At 41.5% G+C, this 17,884-nt stretch overlaps 1 protein-coding gene across 9 annotated transcripts in view; it reads right to left on the bottom strand.

The window, feature by feature from the left end:
• Nucleotides 1-17,884, bottom strand: part of caskin1 (CASK interacting protein 1) — a 106,740-nt gene that overhangs the window by 66,959 nt on the left and 21,897 nt on the right. The window lies entirely within an intron of this gene.

The raw sequence follows: 17,884 nt of genomic DNA, 5'->3' as shown, positions 1-17,884 counted from the left end.
AAAAGCCCCCATTGCTGTTAGAAATGGGTCCTGTATCATTCATTCATTGTTTCATTACTGTGAATGTGGTAAACAAAAAAAAATGAAAAATTGGATTTAATAATAAACAAAAAACCAGTCTCATTTCAGTTCTTCTGTTTTGTGGATTTCTTACATGCAGAAAGTAGTCGCTACACGAACCTCGCACAGATCAAACTTTTATGTTTTAGAGACATTTCACAGTCATTTAAAGAATGAATAGAATAGATAACAGAGTGGAAGTAGATTAGACTAATACATATGAGAAATGACCACACTCTCCCTCTCTTCTGCTACTTTACTGAGCCCAGACGATTTCATTGATTGACAGCTGTATTATGGGAAAGTGACAGTCAATAATTGCACGCTGTCAGACTGGACAACGTCTTATGATGGACGCATCACAAGAATTAAACACGGAGTTGGAACCACACGTGCATGCAGTGTTGAACATGTAAACACAGCAGCATCATAAACACATGTACAAGCAAGGAGTGTATGCAGCCAACACACACAAAAACGTGCACAAACAAACACACACACACACACACACACACACACACACACACACACACAAACACAGATGAGCATTGTGCAGAGAGTGCCACAGGAAGTCAGAGGTGCAGCCAGCGGAATTCATTTACTATAAATACACACATCATAACCTTGCTGGCTCTCCACACAAATACACACACGCACGCACACACACATCATGAGAGCACAAACACTGCGATGCACTTCTGTGCGCTGCCTCACACACATGTGATCCTGGCACATCTGTTTCTGTGGCCTCCGACAGTGGAGGGAGGATCAGAGCCCAAGAAAAAAAACGCAGGATGGAGAGAAAGGGAGGAAGAGTTGGTGTGTGTGTGTGTGTGTATGTGTGTGTGTGTGTGTGTGTGTGTGTGTGTGTGTGTGTGTGTGTGTGTGTGTACATGAGACAAACTGAACCCCAGATGAAGCCAACAGACCAACCCATCTTTCTTATTCTATTATCTGATCAATTACTCCCGTTTCCTTTCTCATCTTCTTCTTCCTCCATATCTGCCTTCTTTTCTCTCTCCCCGCCTTAGATCCTTCCTCCAAAACATTTCACTCCTCTCCTCCCTCCAATTATCTTTCCTTCCCTTTTGTCTCTCCCTTCCTGTCAATTATTTTTTTTTGTCTATACACAGCATACTGTCAAAAATATGTGGACACTATTGTCCGAACACCTGATATGACAATTATGACAGGAATGTCCTGTTGGTGCAAACGATCACAACATGAGAAATTATTCTTCATAGATCAGAGTTTTATGTGTCCAAAGATTCACATTGATTTTTCTTTATTCCAGACTATCACACCTGAAAACGCATACACACATGACCATGCACGTATAGTACACTGGGCATGTGCGAGCCGGTGTAAACAGGAAGAAGACAGTCTACTCTGCGATTGATTAGCTGCCGAAAAGACCACAAACGAGGGACAGCAAAGACAGTTGTAGCATTAAAATGCAGGATTTAACTGAACAACAGCTGCTAGCAAAAACAACAAGGTCAGTAACACTTGTAATTCACTATCCATGTTGCTTTCACCACTGGTAGTCAAGGCTGTAAGGACCCAATCAGGGAGCGACCGTGGGTGTCTGTACGTCCAGACGACACTGCAACCCCAGTTTTCAAAATGAAACGGGACCGGCAGCGTTTCCTTTTGTCTCTGTTTTAGGGGCCTTAAAACTCCAGAGTCGTGTGGACGGCAGGTGAAAACACAGCAAAAGTGATGTGTTTTAAATTGAAAATTTAGTAGTGTGGATGTAGCCTAGTGCTCCGTAACCAGGTTCAGAAACCTTGTCTAAAGCCTCTCCAGAGTAACTGAGGCCACTATAGTGGCAAAGTAATGCCAATCATTTTGAAATGACAGGTGAAATGAACTTATCCCTGAACTGAGTGTCAAACCTTGAGATGAGAAACTCTGAGTTAGTTCAGTCAACTCCGAGTATGTTCACTCTGAGTTGAGTGAGTGTGTGGGGAATGAAGAAAAGCCATCATCAATTCAGCTCTGATACGGTGATTCACCATGGCAACGGTTAAATAAAGAGCAGTGCCTCCATTTTAATCCAGTGGAACTGGGGAGATTAATGCGTGGAGATGCACGTTTATCACAAAAAAAAAAAAATAACAGCAGCAGAGAAAGAGCCTGAGCTGCAGAAAAGAGTCAATAAGTTTAACACAATTACATTTTATTCAGCATAGTCCCCCAGACCACATTATTTAGCAGACTTTAATTTCCTTAATGGACACTAAAGTGCTGAAACCTTATAGTTTCTTAGATTAATTTTTTATTTATTCAGCTGTAACCTGGAGACAAAGTTCTGCTGCAGCACAAGATGAAAATATAAATGAAACAGCTAAGACAAGTTTATAGACCTATGATTGTAGCCTCTTAGTCTGACGCAGTAATAGACTAATGGTTTTGATGATTTGCAGTTTAGCACGGAGGTTCAAACTGAGTGTAAACTATATTTCATCATAGAGCAAATCTAAACACAGTAACTGAAATCCTGTTAAAACAGGTTCAGACAATTTGCAGCCTATATTCAAAAATTCACTTTCCAACTGCATTTAGACCGTTTTTTTTTTTTTTTTTTACAGTAAGTACAGTGCATGTCAGTGTCATCTTACATCTCAACTCTATGTGGTTAATTAACTTGACACAATCTGTTTTTATAGAGCGTAACCCTCAAGCTAAGCTACTATTGAGTTTATGTATGGATGCAACAGCCTGCAGGTTCAATGGGTCATCCCTGTCTAATATATAGTATTCTTATATCCATGTGCGTGTGTGAATGTGGATGAGTGTGTGTGTGTGTGAGAGAGAGAGAGAGAGAGAGAGAGAGAGGGAGAGAGAGAGAGAGCATGTTTGTGGTTGCGTGCACAACAGTTGGCAAAGTGCACAGGACAGGATGATGAAGTAGTGATTAGTTCCGAGCTGCCGATCCATATTTGCTCAGCTGCACACGCGCACACACACACACACACACACACACACACACACACACACACACACACACACACACACACACACACACACACACACACACACACACACACACACACACACACACACAGCCATAAATGTGACTTGAGAAGCAGGTTAACAGGAAGTGGGGTGATTGAATTAGACGGGAGAAACTTTCTAAATGGACACAGTCCCATCAGAGAGAAAAAGAAAGAGATGGATCAAAAAGGGCAAGGTAAAGACAGAAGCTGGGAACAGGAGGCACTGACACAGGAAGTGATCATGAGACAAACCAATCAATGCAGGCAGACCGTAATGCACTGCATTATTTCTGCACTGTTTAACAATATTATGAAGCTGCACCAACATGTGACTAATGTATGCTGGCAGCTTGATTTATGGACGTTTTCATCAGTGACCAGTGAATTTTCACAGTCATCAGGGATCTGAAGCAAACTGAAAGAGACAAACTGCCAGTGCTTTTCATCTATAGCTGCAAACCGACTGTTGGACAATCATTGCTTAGCAACCACAGCTAGGCATGGTAGACCCAACAGGCTCTGGATTTCTCTACATGCTGAAGGTGGAGGTGTCTTTTTTAGTCTTTTCTAAAAACCTAAAATACTTGAACTGTAAGGAAGCAAACTGGAGACATCACCTCAGGCTTGAGAAATTGTGCATGCCATTTTTTTTCACAATTTTTCAACAGACAAAACGATGAGTATTAGCTAAGCAGCCAAACAGGGCTATGTGAAAAAAGATTATAGTCAGATCTTGCATTTTTCTAAACATAACACTAGACCGCTTTACGAAATTCTTGGGTGGTCCGACCCTTTTCTGCATGTCGTCCCCTCTCTCTCTCCCTGACTTTCCCTGTAGCAATCCAAATAACGGCATAAATGGCCAAAAAAAATTACTTGGAAAAAAATAAAAAAGCTGGGCTAATGTTAGCTTTGTTTGCTAGCTAGCTATAATAAAATCTACCATCAAGTTGTCATTTTGACTGGCAAAAACAATGGTGACTGGCTAGAAATGACAAGTCTGCTTCTGTCTACCTCTTTCTGAAATCTGAAAGTAATTATTACTGAGGATTTTCGAGCGGTTAAGTGAGGCACTTAATGAACGCTCGGCTATATTTCTGTTCTATTCATCCTCACTCTATACCTTTTGTTTCTAAGGAGTTAAATTGTCTCTCAGCATTGTCGTGTCTTTTATTAGGACAATTGATTTTCTAGCTCTATAAAAGTAGAGTCTTGAAAATATGGGAGAAGTGAACCGGATAAGCATGTAAGCGTGTGGTGGTAGTAGTAGTAGTGTGTGGTGCACTCTACTGTACACTGTCGGCTTTTACTAGGACAGTGGGTTTGTTTCCATTATAACCTGCTATTTATACACAGTGAAACTCTAACCCTTGCTTTGACCACACACACTCACACACACTCCAGCTTACCATGTGAGGCTGTCTCCATGGAGACAAGAGTGCTCCTCGATTGAACCCCTGCTAGAGCAGGACAGGGAGCTGCACTCATTATCTAACCAACATTATCTCCAACAGGCCGGCCCCATTGAAACTTCACCACCGATCAGAGGGGGAGCAACTCGCGTCTCACATCTCTGAGACCCAGACTGAAGCAGTGCAACGGAGATAAGAAGAGCTGAACACAGAGCTGAGAGGTCAAACGTGGCATGTTGTTCACCTCCATGTGTTAAGGCTAACGTACATTTGAGCAGTTAGGGGCGGGACAAGAGAGGAAGGGACGTATTGAGTTTCTCCTAAAATCTTTAGATGTCATTTGGATCAATAAAACTTAAGAGAGGGAAGAAAGAGGAAACAGCATCATTCAGTAAAACAAAAACATGGCCTAGTCATTCACCTAAAAGACAGAAGTGTTATATTCAGCTCATCCATGAGTCATTTTGGTCATTGTTTTAACACTGTATATAATTAATAACACTCATTTGTGTGGGTAGAAAACCGAAAAATGTGCCTTTTAACCGGATAATAACAAATCCTTCTGCTGGCAGCAGCAGTGACCTCCCGTAAACAACTGTGTTACTGTCATTGCAACAGAAATAATCAGTCTGATGAGATGTCTCCGTGTCACCCACAGCACAACAGAAGCCTTACGCAGACGCAGAAATGAAAGACATGTTTTTTAATCATGGTTTCTATTAGTAGAACCGAGCACATCTAAAGTTCTTCAGGCTCCATCTGTTTATGACTGGTTTTCTTTCTACTTCCTGATTGTGTCTCAAACCACTTATATTCCAAACAAATCCTCATTAAAAAACGACTTCGCTCTAAAGTGTAGCTTCGTCAACAGCAGGCAAAGGGACGACTTACATACTCTTTAAACTGGATGCTGCCGACACCAAAAACTAAATTAAAAAAAAAAAGATTTTTGTGTTTTATGTATTGAAGATCATTGCTCATAAGACCTTGGACTGGAAGTGTTACAACTGCCACAGGCAGAGGTGCACTGACACTCTATAGTTACCTAGCAACAGCTTTCTCACCAGTATCAAGGTTATCTTCCCGATGGCTAACACATTTGTCGCGCACGCACACACACACACACACTCACTCACTCACTCACACACTCACACACTCACACACTCACACACACACACACACACACACACACACACACACACACACACACACACACAGCTACATGTCTGAATGCCATGCACATTCCTGAAAACAAGTAAGCGACCGATCTGCTTCTTGTTAGTGTCAGATCCACAGGAAGTTTTTACTATGGATCTGATTTGGAGCAACAATGTGCTTATTATATTTTGTGGCAATCTTCTGTTAGATTATCTGATATCCTTAGAACAAAACTGGAGTTTCATGTTTTTATTAACTCAAGACAGTCCACAGGCGAGTCTCTTAGTATGGTTATGATAGCATTTAGCTTAAAGGAGCTATTTGTAAGTTTTGCTATTGCGACATAGCCAATGTTAGCATTAACAGCTGTTTTCTTACCACGAGAGCATCAGCTCTTGTTGCGTTTACAGTACAAGAGGTTATAATCGACTCTCTCAGCAGCGTTACTTCTTCGTGGCAGACGCTACAGTGACTCTGTATCGGAAAGTGATGAGATGTCATGATGGGCTAGTTAGCTGATTAACATGCTAACTTCAGTAGAAGAAAAGAAGTGGCAGAAACAGAAGCTAAACTGAAGGGTTCTTTCCACCACTGGAGATAGTTCTTGGAGAACAAAGGAATTAAATTTGAGACTAAACTTGCAACGTTTCTTCTTGACTACTACAAAAACAGCTGTTAATGCTAACATTGGCTACGTAGGAATAGCAAATCCTACAAATTCTCTCTTCTTTATAGCACTGCTGTGCTACTGTACAGCCTGCAAAGTGAATTTTAGACGTGGCATGATCGCATACAAAGTCAATGTATAGATGTTAATTGATGCAAAGCTGTTAGTTCAATCAGAGGCTTAACACAAACACACTCCCACAGACACAGTTGGTGAATCTCTAGCCAGCTACATAGCTACAGCTAAGGTACAATGACACGCGGAGGCAGAAACCTCTCTGAACACACCTTTAGTCTTGTTGGAATAATGTCACAGTTAGCTATACAACCAAATCTTCTGCTCAAGTTCAACCTTACTACTTTTTTCATCATGTAACTCTCCACCATAGCATTGGGGTTTTTTTTTACTCAGGCAGAACTGGTTAGTCAGGTGAGTTGCAGGTGAGGCTTGAAGGGACAGGTGCATGCCAGTGTTAAAAAAAAAATGAAAATGAAAATGAAAAAGCAACGGGAAGTTAGTTATTGTAAGTGGCCTGTTGATTTTACTCACTTACCAACACGGTCAGTAGGTGGAGCAGCAGCAGCAGCTGGGACACACATGGAGGCAATTATGGTACTTAAAGACGTTTCGTTAAAATTCACAACAACATGATACACATGCACACAGCTAATTCGCTGACTCCATGGCAATATTATACTTCCTGTTTACATCCATTATAGCATCATGTGAACATTTGCATTATGTAAATGCACAGTTGTCTCAATTTTGTCTGAGGTGTTACCCACACTGCGGTAAAGGAACATTGCTGATAGACTGTTGACAATTTTGATGGCAAAAAGAAATATATATGATTTGGTAAAAACTTTAAATTAAAGTATCCTGTACCCCGTATAACAGTAAAGTCAATGTGAAAAGGTGCTTCCCGCAGCACTATTTCACTTCCGATTGTCATTTTACATCTGAGCTTGTTTGCCTGGAGAAATGCTAAACACAATGAAGTCCAAGTGCAGACACAGACGCCACTTCCAATCCCTGTATACTTAACACGCTGAGACACGCAGACAGCATGACGACACCCACACAGACAGGCAGAGCACACTCGCAGGCGAAGAGAGACTTACAGAAGACCATAACACACCCCGGGGACAGTCACATGGCTCAGTGATCAATAGGGACCATGTGTCTGCTGTATAAAGATCCTTCTCTGCCTGTCCCTCTGTCTCTCTCACTGTTTTCACTGCTTCCCCTCTCTCTTTTGCCTTTCCATTGCTCTTCTCCTGACTTTATTATTTTGTTCCATTCAACACAGTATAATTAAATGTTTTCCCACAGTGATCCTTCTCGACTCTCCTTTATTCTTGACTTCTTTAATTATTTCTCCAGACCCGTTTTTCTAGGAGATTCTAATCATTCGGGGCCACTTTTCCATCTCCCAATGTGACCTTGCACAAACACTTCTTCACATCTAATAAAAGATTAAAACAGCTCACTTAACAATCTAGTGTGTATTCTACCATTAAATTAAATTCAACCGACCTGATTTGTCCCAAAAAAAAGGGGGGGGGGGGGGGGGGGTTTACAAAGTACCCAGTACAGTATACTGGATGATACTTGAAATGAGAACCAAATTTATGCCTGCCTCCAAATGTTCAGTACTCCAGATTAGCTACAGTAATGAGACATGGTGTTTCTAACCCAAAATCCTAACTTTGTGTGAGATATGCAAGTAATTGACAGTAAATCTGGGCCAGTATGTACTAAACCACCCAGAATAGGATTGCTGATCCTGCATTACTCAGTAATTCACTCACCAGGATGAGAAAGGAAGATTTTCTGCCAAGACAGCACTCCTGTTCTCACAGAGCCTGATATATTATGGACACTGGTCTAAATCATACAGTCCAATATCTTATCTGGGTCCTGAGCCAAAATTAAGTGGGGTCTGTATTTTGGTCTCTCTGTGGAACAATAGACATGGGATATTGTTGATGATATTTTGCATGTTTTCCACATTGTTGTTGCTGCTTGCATACAAAACATGTAGGCTACATATCGAATAAGCAAGGGCCTCAGAGACAGCGGCACATCACAATTACTTTCATCAATAGTGCTAGGTTAATGGAGTTAAATGTCTGATCTATAGCAATTACAGGCAAAATTCAACAGAAACAGAAACAGAAACATTCCCTTTCAAGGGGTGAATATCAGTAAATAAAATAAATATAAGGCTAAAAGAAATACTGCTGGGGTTACCTAAGCAAGAGTAAGAGTCTACAACCATGCTAGCAGCACCGTGGTGCCGTAATTGGACACAGAGAAGCTTTGAGCTAAATGCTAACATCAGGATGCTAACGCGCTAATCCATCACAATACTAAATTGATGTGTACAGTGATTAATGGATGGGTACAGTGACAAGTACGACAACATGCAGTGCACTACAAGTACCCGGATGGTGCACTGTAAATGGTCAAAAAATTTGAGTGTGGAACAATGTTCAGGGGGCTCACAAAAATTAGAGGGATTCCTCCTCTGTGGACAATTTTCTTTGTACAAAATTTCATGTCGATCCAATCCAGCAGTTGTTAAGAAGGCCACACATACAGTGTAATATCCACTCAGAGTCAAAATGTTGAATTTAAGGAGCAACATTGCTTTAGGTTGTAAGTGCAGAGGGTTTCTACTAGTGAAGTAGCCCGGTGCACTATATCATTTCTATAAAAATAATAACCATTTCAACTTTTTCAAGGCTAAACTATTGGGGACATTCACCAAGTAAGTTGTATATAGAGTCGGATGATAGGTCAAATACAAAGCAAGATGTTATAACATCTACCAGCTAAACTGCAATATTGTGAGGAAGGAATATTCCCCAGAGGAGCATTATCCATTATTTATTTCCATGTGGAAATTTCACCCGGACCAATACTTCAGTTTCATAAGTTAATTGCTGGAAATCCACGAACTCTGCTGTAATTGAATGTGTGGTGGGGGATTTCTGCAGGAAAAAAATATGGGATCCCCTCTTTTATCTTTCCTGTCTGTGTGGATCAGCATCACCCAAGTATAACACGACCACAGACATGATCTTAATAGATGAAAAAGAGGTCCACTGCTGCCTTTGGCTTCTCCCTACAACGATAAGACCAGAGTGCACAACACTTGCAGCAATACCCCGGCAAAGACATATGCACACACAGACACAAGAGATCCAAGCGAGTAAGCTGTTAGGTTGCATAAAATGTTGTGTGTGAGATGTAAGTGACCTAACTGGTGTGTGCAGTGAGTGAGTGTTAAGGCTCATATCCAGCCAGACACAGATGCACACAAAGTGCTGTTCATACTACTACCAATACTACTACTACACTAGGAGTGTAAAAATTATCATCTGTATCTGCATCTGATTATCATGAAAATATCTGTATGTGAACACCTTTGTAACATTTTATTTTATCTCATTATCATATGATTAAAAAATATCACATGAATCATTTGTAAACCCCATCATGAAACATAAAGTAAAAATAGACCTAGTCTAAACTAGGATTGGCACCTTGTGTTTGTACGCCTCCTCCAACCAGTCAAGTTTCAGTAAGTATCACAATCTCCCGTTTCTGAGTAACAGCGTTGAAAAATGGCTAGAAGTGTTTTTGCAGAACATTGTGATGTCACAAGTTGACCTTTGAACATTTGGATATAAAATGTCATAATTTTATCCTATTTGTCATTTGTGTAAAATTGTGTCATGAATCCTTGAGTTATGGCCAGAAAATGTGTTTCGTGAGATCCCAGTGACCTATGACCCTTTCTTATCAGTACATCCTTGAGTCCAACTCGACATTTGTGCCAAATTTGAAAAGAAAAAAAAAAATCCTTCAAGGTGTTACTGAAATATTGCATTCACGAGAACGCAACGGACGGATGGATATAAAGATGCACAGAAATCCCAGTCATGGCTGTTACCAGCACGGAGGCTTAAAAAAGCTGTGTAACTGATGGTCTGGGTGAAAATGAACAGTTGAAATACCAATAGGTGATTTTAACAGTCAAAAACTGCACTGAACCATGGGAACGAAAATTTGAGTTCGACCTGCGGCCCTTTGCTGCATGTCATTCCCTTTCTCTCTGCCTGATTTCCCTGTCTATCTCTCACTATACTCTCAGAAAAAAGGCAAAATAACTTGAAACTGAAAAAATATGAAAGCACCTCTATGCCACTTTGAAATGGCCCCTAACTGTCTCCGCAAAGTAGCACAGTTCAGCACTAAATCATAAAGTAGAAAAATAACACCTGTGGAACATCAGTCAAGCTTTATCCTGCGCTGAGCAACAAATCTGGTGAAAAGTGATGAGGAGTTTTAAAAGGATGTACCTGAATATCAAACTTCATACTATCTACATCTCTGTTTTTGCTGCACCAGTGTACATGCTACTCTTATCTGTTCAGAGTGTATTATGAGATAATATCAGAATCTTATATTTGCATCAGTTTACATCGTTATATCCCAAACTACTACGTATGCAGATGATGAAATCTGTCACACAGGCTTTGCAGACGCAGAAAGTATCACTTGGGCTTTAGTATTTGGGTTCTGAGATGGTCTGCATTCATATTCACTGATACATGTATTTGTAAATATGGCCAGACACACACACACACACACACAGCACAGAGTGAAATCTCGTGGTGTTGATAGTGCAGCTAAGCCGCCGTCTATTGACTTGAGAGGATCTCATTATCGTCAGATTAAGCAGCTCTGGTGCAGTGTAGACTGTGCCTCTGTCAGGACTAAACACAGTGAAAGTAAAGTCCTAAAATCCCATGAAAACATCTGCCGTTAGAGGCAAAGACACAGAAGAAGAGCGGACAAGACGGGAAGTGATTGAAAGACAAGGGATTAACAGACGAGATCATGTTCTCTGCGCTTGATGTCAAAACTTAACTGCAAACAACATAAAAGCGTCCATGCCGGCCACACTGATGCTGTTTAATTTGGTTAATTGTTTTGCAAATGACAATGTGTGTTATGAAGTGTATTGTCGTGCAGGCTGCACTGTGAATTGTGCTGCTTTGTAGTGTGTTTGTTTTGAGTGACAATTGACATGCCGGCCTCTCTCTGAGTACAGACCTCAGGGCAGCACTGTGATTACTATACTGAACAGACATTGACCTCATCACACACACACACACACACGCACAACCCACCATCAGTGCACAGTTTCCATTCTGTTCACCCCAAAAGCAACCAAATAACCGTCATTTCCAGGCAAGTATCCACTCTGATAAAATACACACACACACACACACACACACACAGCTTGTAGTCACAGGGCATCATTATGTGTTCGCTCTTCCTTCATCACAGGAGCCACATGTTTGTCATTGAGAAAAACGGCAGGAAGAAGAGAGGATCAACACAGTGGTAAAATATACAGTTGGAGAGAAAAAGAAAAGATGAAAGGAGGCGGAAAACAACCTACAAGCTAAACAACAACATAAGTCGTGTGTCACCGAAAAGACAAATGGCTCAGAAACAACTCGCTAAACAGAAGGATCAAGGCTTAAGAGGAAGGATGCAAACAGATGTAACAATGATGAGTCAATTATCAGTTCATAATTAAATTGATCAAAATACAGTTAGCATCTATGTAGAAAATGATGTAAACTGTCAGAAAATGAGCTGTGGTTTGGCGTAGTATCTGGTTAAATCACAAGGTGAGGCATCTGTCTGTTCAGCAACATGGAGTTACGCATGTGTGTGCGGCTCGCCTGTAAAGCCGTAAACAAATAGTAAACAGCTGCCTCTCTTCCACTGCACTCCAAGGATGAAAAACAGCCACTATCCTGTCTGACTAACCAGTTCTCACGCGACTCCTTCAATATAAAGTGAGGCTGTAAATTCCACTGACTTTTTGTCGGGTAGCTGTCCAACATCAAAACAAAGGTCCATGAACTTCCTACTGTCTGCTTCACACAGCACTTGCCTCACACTGATCATTTAAGTTACTGTGTGTTTCTTATCTTAAATCAAATCAGTAAGACTTATATATTTTATGATTTCTCAAACAAGAATACATCTCAATACTATACTACAATTGGGGGTATGTGCACATGGACACACTGCACACAAGCTCACTAGAAAACATGATGACAGCCTTGTGACAGAAAGCAGCAGAGCTCCTTTGTGCATTATATTTTGGCTAAACCTGGGGTGTGTGCCATATGATGATATTAGTCTGTGAAAGATTAAAATGTCTCCAAGATCTGCCTTTACAGAGAGATCGTTAGTGTCCTGGCACAGTGCACATTCTATTGTTGTAGCTCTATGGCGCATACACTCATCCACAGTAAACTGCAGGTCTACAGCTCACCTGTACTTGAAAAGAGTGGTTTTATTGACTCCACAACAACGTTGTAGCTTGAGCCTTACGGGAAGTGCTGTCAACAAATCTTCCTCACACACTTAGAGGTCATAACAGCATAGCTACCACCCCCCACACACACTCCTTTAACGTCATACAACCCGTCGGCCCGTGTAAGGGTACAATAGAAAGTTCTGAACATGTTCTGAAGAAGTAAAGGTTTGTCAATATAGACAGGCTGTAACCTCGTTAGAGCAGAGTGTGGTGACTGCCTACCGTTACGACGCGTAGAACTCCGATTCTGGCTCCATTCCTCAGTTACTTGTATTCCGTTAGTCCGTAAGGGTCCACAGATCACAAAAATCAAAAGGGTTTTGTTATAAAAGTATTCTAAGTTATGAGTATCATCATGAGAAGTCCGAAGAAGACGACCGAGCGATTTCTATCCGCTGATCTTCCCTCACTTCTCCTCTCTCTTGCTCTCCCTGTCTGGCTGTGTTAGTGGTCTGCTATTGTTTGTTAACTTTCTGACTACAAAATGGCGGCCTCCTGTGTAAAGCAGATTTGCCTTCAGGAGGGCTTGCGTAACGAACTTACGACGTAACGACGTCTCTCCGTCTGAAAAAGCCATTTTTTTCACTGCTTTTTCGAATGACTCTAGCTTGTAGATAGACGTCTGCGCTGACCAATCAGAGCGAACTAAGGTGGGTGGGCACTTCAGAGCAAAAGCCAATAGGCTGCAAGCCTGCATCCCGAGCTGTAAGGCACACAGGGATCAGCTCTGTTTTGAATGAAATCTTCAGTATGATTCAGTATGTTTTTCTGTTATTTCATGTTAAATAGTTAAAGCATAATTCTCCCACTTTTCCTTTTAGAGAGGTTTATGGGCGCTATAACATTACAAGTTTAAGCTTTTTCAGAATTCTTGTTGAATGTTCATACTTTATAGAATTGCACACTTGATTAAAAGTTCAGTAACTTGCAAAATAGCCTTAAATACCAACATGAAAAAATAATCATGATAAGATTGTGGATCTTGATCCTGCCTGAAAAAATCATGGAATGATATTTTTCGCCATATCACCCACTCTTAGATGATCCACATGGAAAAGCAAGAAAAAGGAAACAATGGATGTGACTGCTTACCAATAATAGGACCAAAGGACAACAGTATATTCTGTTTATAAAGTGCACCAAATGAGCATCCAGTTTACTTTATGGTTTGCGTGTATAGTCAGCGCACGCTTGTAGTGTGAACAGTCCACATGCTCTAAAATTTTGGGCTGCACCAGGGTCTGTGTAGATTCTTGCAGACTTGGGCAGATGACGAAATTTACGTCATAGAGTCCCGCAACCATGGAAGCCATGAATTAGCCTTAGGACTGAAGAGCCACTCTGGGTGCTCCGTGAGGCTGTACCTAAGCACAGTGGTACTTTGAGCTAAATGCTAATGCTAGTATGGCAACATGCTCATCTTTCCATTCATCCATTAGCTACACCGCTTATCCTTGTAAGGTCGCTGGAGCCAATCCGAGCAGCCATGGCCCTGTACAGGTCGCCAGTCGATCACAGTGCTGACGTACAGAGACAAACAACCAGTCGCGCTCACATTCACACCTATGGGCACTTTAGAATCGCCAATATCCATATCTGTGAACTGTGGGAGGGAGCTGGAGTACGCAGAGCGAACCAACGCAGAAACAGGGAGAACATGCAAACTCCACACAGAAAGGGTTTGAACCCAGAACCTATACTTGCTGTGAGGCGACAGTGCTAACCACTGCAACACTGTGCCACCTAACATATTCATCCTAGTATCCTCCTCATCAAGTTTACCATTTAATTATTGGCATGGTAACATCTGCTAATTAGCACTAAACACAATCTGCAGCTGAGGGAATATCTCTAGTTCTGCATATATTTGGTTACAGACCATTTTAATAATGATTTATTCACTCAAATTCCTAATTTACTTTGACTTTACAGCAAATTTAAGCAGCAGTTTAAAATACATAAAAAATGTGCACTACCCACCCCAGACTCTTTGCTACTGACATAAATTTAAACATATATCGTCCGCGTTGTCATTTTTCTGGTGAGAGCACGCTCAAAAAAAAAGTGGAAAGTGGGGAAGAAGACAGAGATGAAAAAAAACGACAGGAAAGAAAATTATGACAGAATAATCAGCAGCACAGAGGAGAAAGTTCCCGATATGAGAAGGAGAGAGACCAAAACAGGAGAGTGGGGGAAGTGGAAAACACTACACCGAAGCCTGTGTTGAGTGGAGTAAAATCGAGAAGGGGAAAGAGAGATAGAGGTGACAAATTCATCACGAGTGTGGCAGTTATCACGGCCAAGAATAAGCCAGCGCTGGATTAGAAAACAGACTCAGAGCTGCAGGCTTTAACACAACAACAACAAACAACACCACCACCACCTCATCCTGCTGGTTTACATTCCCTCACTCCCTGCACCCTCTCATTTCCACATTCTCTGCTATCAATATCTCTCCTATCTGACTCTCCCTCCCTCTTTCTCTCTCCTCCTCTCCCTCCCTCTATTATAACCCAACAGTGTGGGCTCCCACTATTATGGAATATATTGTGATTGCTCGCTACATTTAGCCTGTGAGAGGAGGAGAGGGGGAGGTGAAATGGAAAACGGAGAGAGATGAAAAGACAAAGATAGAGATGGAGTGAGATAAAAAAAAAAGAAGAAAACGTGTACAACCTTTCATGTAAAGCTAGTTAGCCTTAGGGCATTAATAAAGCAGAACAAGGTGTGTGTGTGTGTGTGTGTGTGTGTGTGTGTGTGCAGTGATCTCTCTGCCCTTGTAATGCTGCAGTAAGTCTGCCCATATACAATAAAAGGGCAAGAGCTAAGAGGAGAGGAGAGGAGAGGAGAGGAGACGACTGTTGTGTCCCAGTTTTGCTTTGACCTCTATCAGTCTGTCTGTCCCTCTTCTCCCCGATGACACCACACACATTATGCAAACTTCCAGAAGGCCTTTTGATGCCTGGGACTGTCGGTGAGCTGTTTCCCCTGCGGCACGCAGCCTCTCTGGGCATGACTCACAATGAACATCCCCCACTCCACACCACTGCTCCTCTGCCTCCTCCTCCCTCTTCTACCAAGGGTCCTCCACTCACCCCTCATTCTCCAATCCAGCTCTCTCCTCTCCTCCCATCCTCAGCTGCTCTCAGTTCAATCTCTACTCCTCTTCCTAATCCTCTCCTCTTCCTTTCTTCCGGCCCTGCTGTGCTATTTCTTTCCTCCTCCTGCTCCTGCACCCCCTTTTTCTTCTCCTTCCTTTCCACACTCCATCTCATTCTTCTGTTGCTGCTCTCCATCATCCTCTTATTCCATCCCGGTTGGCCTGCAAACTCCCATTTCCTTTTTCTCTCTTAGTTGCTTTTTCGGTGCCCCCTCTCTGTCATCCTCTTACTCCCTCTCCGAGCAGCACTGTGTTATCTCCGGCTTTCAGGCTGGAAACTGGCTCTGGAAAACAGCCAGTACTAGGTTAGCCTAGCACACAACAAAGTAAACACAATAAACCAATGATGCAAACGTGACCTACCACAAGTGTGTGTTCACAAACAAGCAGACACACATGTGCAATTGACCGTTTGCTAAGCCCAGACACACTTAGCAAACATCACATGTTCAATCCACTCATTACACTTTCACTCATGTGTTTGTTTGTTTTTTGTAAAAGAAAAGAAACCATGCTCTATTTAAATGCTGAGTATTACTCTTGCTACAGTCCTGTGTACACACCATGTGCAGAAATCCAAATCCTGACAGGCCGGCTAGATGAGAAGCTATGATTAGACAAATGCTGTTCAGGACAGGGGTTAGCAAACAGTCAATTAGGGAAATGTGATCACTCGCACACATATTAAACATACACACACACATACACACACACACACGCACAACGCACACATTAAATTACACGTGACATCAGTGGTCCCTGAACTATCAGAGCATCCAATTCAGCAAAGGGACTCTCAGATCTGACTCCTAATATAGCTCATAAACCAGGCTGGCTGCACTGATTCCACACTGGATCACTGAGTCTCTCTGTGAGCGTGTGTGTGTGTGTGTGTGTGTGTGTGTGTGTGTGTGTGTGTGTGTGTGTGCGTGTGTGTGTGTGTGGATGCAAAAATGAGTCTGCTAGCCGGTGTGTAGCTCTGATTATTGTGCAGATCAATTACCCAGCAGTAAATTACCCCGCCACTACAGTCACATAATTATAAAAAAGACACAAAGGACAGCAGAGTGTTTGTGCAGGCAAGTGTTTGCAGGGATATGTCTTTGCATATTGATACTTGAAGCATCAAATTAATCAAATATTTTATCATTATACCTCGATAGTTGAGGAGGTAGTTAAACTTTAATCAAGTCAACAGCGTGTGACTGGAAAATTACATGTTTTCCAGAGTGAGCTATTAAGTCTTGATGAAGGTGTGGACCTGAAATCTTTTAACATGTTGAGATGGGTAACTGAAGTTTTTTGTTAATAGATAAATATTATTAAAGTTATACAGTGCAACATACGTATCTTAAGTTTGTTAGATTTAGCTAACATTAGCCACCATGAGCTACACTGGTCATACCAGACCAAGTGAACCTGTAGCAGCAAAACTACTGTGTGTATTGAATCAAGCAAGTGTGTGTTTTATTGTCTAAGAATTCAACTTTTTATTTATTTTCAAGACTGTGTCATTTCTATTTTTGAATAGTTACATACTGTAGCTCTAAATCAAGAAATGAACTGTGGCAGTGTTGACTATATTTACATTTACTCATTTGTTAGGTGCTTTTATCCAAAACGACTTCACTAACGCTACAGTGCAGTAGGAAACCTTGATGTAAATATTAAGTACTACAAGTATGTATAAATACACATATGGATAACAACATAGTGACACAGTATGTACCAGGGTTAAAGGGTCCTGGGGCAGAAATGAGCCTTTGGCCCCCTGCTAACCCCCCTGTTCATCCCACTCTTTGCGAATTGTACATGTATCCTATTGATTGGTCGTCATGTGCAGAGCTCACAGTAGATTATACACAACAGCTTCATTATATTTAGCTCAGAACTTTAACAACCACCCGTACTTCTATACTGAAATCTGAACCTGTCTGACTGTGTCAGTCAGTCTGTGGTAATTTTATTAAATGAGAATCTATTATAGTACAATAGCAGCCTTGAAGTCCT

Source organism: Seriola aureovittata, chromosome 17 (assembly GCF_021018895.1).
Source record: "Seriola aureovittata isolate HTS-2021-v1 ecotype China chromosome 17, ASM2101889v1, whole genome shotgun sequence".
Lineage (NCBI taxonomy): Eukaryota > Metazoa > Chordata > Actinopteri > Carangiformes > Carangidae > Seriola > Seriola aureovittata.
This window is presented reverse-complemented; position numbering and strand designations above follow the sequence as displayed.